At 50.1% G+C, this 5,000-nt stretch overlaps 1 protein-coding gene across 1 annotated transcript in view; it reads left to right on the plus strand.

Moving 5' to 3' along the window:
- Nucleotides 1-5,000, plus strand: part of dgki (diacylglycerol kinase, iota) — a gene marked incomplete at both ends in the record, with an annotated part of 53,299 nt that overhangs the window by 798 nt on the left and 47,501 nt on the right. The gene's annotated exons all lie outside the window — the stretch shown is intronic.

The raw sequence follows: 5,000 nt of genomic DNA on the forward strand, positions 1-5,000 counted from the left end.
GCCAGCGCGACTCCCCGGTGAGCCGGGCAGCTGCCGTTGTAGTGAAACTGGCGGACGACCAAATAGGCCTACACACACACACAAACACACACACACACGCACGCACACACACACACGCGCGCACTCACTCAGAGAGATTTCTCTCTGATTTCGCTGGTCTGCGGTCTACCTGTACGTGTCTCGGTTTGTCTGTCGTTCAGTCGTGTCTGCCTGTCTGTGTTGGAAACGGTAGCCTATCCTTTGTTGTGGAGGTCAGATATCAATAACGCAGTGTGTTTTGGTCGCTGTGTATTTTTACGGAGATGTCACCTCCATAGTGGGTAGGGAATGAGTTCGTGAAACTTAACAGTGATTAGGTAGCGAGATAGTTTCTGAGGCTTTGAAGTCGCCATGGAACGGCTTAACATTAGGACCATGTAGGGGTTTGATAAAACAGGGAAATTTTACTGTTGAAGATCAAATGACCGGGGAGGTGTGTGTTACCTGTGTGTGCGCCAGAGAACACACAAAGACAACAGACAAGTTGTCCATAATTTCTGCTCAGGTTCAATGAAAAACTACCTACCTACCTACATTATCAAAGTGTGTGTGTGTGGCTTTGTATGTATATGTGTGGGTGTGTGTCTTTGTATGTAATGTGAGTGTGTGGGTGTGTGTCTTTGTATGCAATGTGACTGTGTGTGTGTGTGTGTGTGTGTGTGAGAGAGAGAGAGAAAGAGAGAGAGAGAGGATCCAAAGTCTTGTCTGGATGTGTACTGTATGGCCATGTAGGCTCCCACTAGGTGAGTGCAGGCAGAGTTCCCAGAGAGCACTCACTGCTTTAATCTATTCTTAGACATTTCAGTGCTACAGTGCTGAACCTCCATCAGTCACTGCTGGTGTGAATTTGTGTGTGTGCGCGCGTGTGTGTGTGCGTTTGTCTGTTATGGCCTTTACTGGACACAATGTGGTAACCAGCCCATCCAGGGCCTTCACCAAACTAACTCCTCTTTCACCCAATCAAACTTGCTCTGTCTGTTATGACTCCCTGAGTCTCTCCCACTGGGATTCCTTTAGACTCTGAGACAGCAAGGCAGCTCAGTCTGAAGCTATTTGTAGGGTGTATGTGCAGACTGTGTGTTGTGTGTGTGTGTGTGTGTGTGTGTGTGTGTGTGTGTGTGTGTGTGTGTGTGTGTGTGTGTGTGAGCTTGGTGTAACTCCCAGGGGAGAGTGTTCAAAGCTCTTTGATCTGATGCTAGATGTACAGACTTCTCATCCATCCACCGATGAGAGAGTGTGTACGCTCCAAAGCAGGACAGCAACAGAGACGAGAGACCAACAGAGATGAGAGACCAACAGAGACGAGAGACCAACAGAGATGAGAGACCAACACTCACCAGAGGGACAGACAGGAAATGGAGGAGGAGAGGAGCTGTTGAGATCCAGCCGGTAGCACGGTACAACATCTCCTTGTTGGCCTAGTAGCTGGCCTGCATCTGAAACTCCAGTCTCTCCATAGTCTCTCCATTAGTCTCTCTATAGTCTCTCCACCAGTCTCTCCATAGTCTCTCCACCAGTCTCTCCACCAGTCTCTCCATCAGTCTCTCAATAGTCTCTTAACCAGTCTCTCTATAGTCTCTCCACCAGTCTCTCCATAGTCTCTTAACCAGTCTCTATAGTCTCTCCACCAGTCTCTCCATCAGTCTCTCCATAGTCTCTCAACCAGTCTCTCCATAGTCTCTCCACCAGTCTCTCCAACAGTCTCTCCATAGTATCTCCATAGTCTCTCCATAGTCTCTCCATAGTCTCTCCATAGTCTCTCCATCAGTCTGTAGCAGGTTGTATTCAGAATCAGATATACAGAATACAATACACTAAATGTTATGTTTGTGCAATGTTTTATGAAACAGGGGCATATTGAGGTGGATTGGAGCCATTCGCTCCGCGCCATATTGCGCCATATTGAGTTGGAGAGACGTTGCCCGGCTTTAGCGTAGCGCTCAGACAGGGAGGAGCAGGAACCCAGCCAGGAACTTGGACTCGGAACAGAAGCTCATGCATCTTGGAGGAGTCGATCACAGTCCCAGGCGTGGATGAGTTCAACGCTGACACATTTTCTCCGTCGCTCTCTCTCATTCTCCAAACGGATGAGCAGTCTGCCATGCATATTTATGACGTTCTGTTCCTCTTGCCAGAGAAAGAGAGACAGAGAGAGAGAGAGAGAGAGAGAGAGAGAGAGAGTAATAGATAGTCTGACATGAACCAGAGCCTTGTTCAACAGTCATAACCTCTGAAGACAGACAGAGAGACAGACAGACAGACAGACAGACAGACAGACAGACAGACAGACAGATTCTCGCATTCTTTGATCTCTTTCCCTCTCTCCCCGTCTTTCTCCAAAGCCCCGCTATCTCTCTCTCTCCCTCTCTCCCTGTCTTCCCTCTCTCTCCCTGTCTTCCCTCTCTCTCCCTCTCAGTCTCAGTGTCTTCCTGTCTGTCCGTCCCAGCCTGTTGTGTCTGCTGTATGGAGAGGAAGTGCGTCTCCTCCACATCCTCCATCTCACTTACTCAGGCAGAGAGACAGAGGCTCAGCCGCACACTGCTGACCTCATCTTAATAAAGACGAATGATACACGATCTACACAGCCAGACTCCACAGACCCTCCACAGGACAGGACAGGGCAGGGCAGGACAGGACAGGACAGGACAGGACAGGACAGGACAGGACAGGACAGGACAGGACAGGACAGGACAGGACAGGACAGGACAGGACAGGGTTAGACAGGGCAGGACAGGACAGGACAGGACAGGGTTAGACAGGACAGGACAGGACAGGGTTAGACAGGACAGGACAGGGTTAGACAGGACAGGACAGGGATAGACAGGACAGGACAGGACAGGGTTAGACAGGGCAGGACAGGGATAGACAGGACAGGACAGGACAGGACAGGGTTAGACAGGGCAGGGCAGGACAGGGATAGACAGGACAGGACAGGGTTAGACAGGACAGGACAGGGTTAGACAGGACAGGACAGGACAGGGTTAGACAGGGCAGGACAGGGTTAGACAGGGCAGGACAGGGCTAGACAGGGCAGGACAGGGTTAGACAGGTCAGGACAGGGGTAGACAGGTCAGGAAAGGACAGGACAGGGCAGGACAGGGCTAGACAGGTCAGGACAGGACAACACAGGAGGACAGGACAGGGTTAGACAGGGCAGGACAGGGCTAGACAGGGCAGGACAGGGCAGGACAGGGCTAGACAGGTTAGGACAGGGCAGGACAGGACAACACAGGAGGACAGGACAGGGTTAGATAGGACAGGACAGGAGGATAAGGTGCAGGACAGGACAGGACAGGACAGGGTTAGACAGGACAGGACAGGACAGGGTTAGACAGGACAAGTCAGGTCAGGAGGACAGGGTTGGACAGGACAGGTAAGGACAGCACGGGTTAGACTGGACAGGACAGGTCGGGACAGGGTGGTTAGTTATGGTGAGTTATAGGCAGCTTGAGGTCCTATGTCACTGATGCAGAGCGTTGAGCATACTCTCTCCCAAAAACAATCCATCAATCTGGCTGAACAATCAGCCCGGTCTTGTGATTCTTGCGTTGTTTCGATGTAAATTGATCTCATATTTACCAAAATCATGTAAAGAGTTCTCGGAAGATCAGTAAAATAATTCCGCAGTATAGTTAAAGTTCCAGTATACACCTTTGCCCAATTTGAACTCCAGTAGAATAGTACCGTTCGTCTACACAGAAACCCTGATCTTCTGGAAGAAACGTTAGCTCTTATGCAGGGCGGGCTCACACTACAGGATTTAAAAAATCCTAACCGATTTGGAAATCGGGTTGCATCACACACACACACGAGGAGAATCCTACCAGATGTCCTTCTCTCGAATCTCAAACATGCACACGCTACAAGATAAAAAATCATCACAAACTACAGGATATTATTAAGATTATTGTGCCCGAGGGAGCAACAACCGCTGGTCTCGCCGTCTCGCTCGTAAAGTAATGACGTAATAATCCTAAATATCGAACATGTTTGATATTATTGGACCCTGATGGGTCTGTGAGCCGATTGGGAGGTTTGAGATTGGATCTGTAAACCCCTCACATTACAAGATCATCTGAGCCGAACGTCGGTACCAGCCAACATTCCAGACCTGATTTCTCCTCCAACTGTCGGGAGGGCTGAACCACGGATAAAAGGACCCCAAAATCCTGTGGGGTGAGCCCGGCATTAGTGAGGCTGCTACAGTATCTGTTATAGGGGTGCTGTCTGTTATAGGGGGGTGCTGTCTGTTATAGGGGTGCTGTCTGTTATAGGGGTGCTGTCTGTTATAGGGGTGCTGTCTGTTATAGGGGTGCTGTCTGTTATAGGGGTGCTGACTGAGACATGCCTGTTTACCTCCGCCCCAGCGACAGCAGGGTGAGAGGTCATGTTTACCTCCGCCCCAGCGACAGCAGGGTGAGAGGTCATGTTTACCTCCGCCCCAGCGACAGCAGGGTGAGAGGTCATGTTTACCTCCGCCCCAGCGACAGCAGGGAGAGAGGTCATGTTTTCGGTAGCGTGTGTATGTCCGTACGTACGTCTGTCAGCAGGATTACGCAAAATAAAACAACTACCGCACCGATTTTCATGAAACTCGGTGGAAGGGTGTAGCATGGGCGAATTTAGAATCCATTATATTTTGGAGCGGATTTGAGCGGGTCCACAAGCCGCCCAAACACGGCCGGACATTCACCTGCATTCATGCTTCAGACCAGGTTTACTCTACCAGACCGATTTTCTGTAACTGTAAAGTTGGAGCAAATGAGCCATTAGACACCTCCTTCAGTCACCTCTACAGTATATCACTGTCTGCTGCTGTTATCGGAGCATCAATAACGTTTATTCAAAGGGCAGGCTGGGCTGACAGGGGACATGTGGGAGAGCCAGCGAAAAGCACAAGATTGGTCTCTCTTTGTGGATCAGTTCTGAAAGAAAGAGAGAGTAGGTGGATTCTTGGTTTC

The sequence above is a fragment of the Borostomias antarcticus genome, assembly GCF_949987555.1.
Source record: "Borostomias antarcticus genome assembly, chromosome: 13".
Classification (NCBI taxonomy): Eukaryota; Metazoa; Chordata; class Actinopteri; order Stomiiformes; family Stomiidae; genus Borostomias; species Borostomias antarcticus.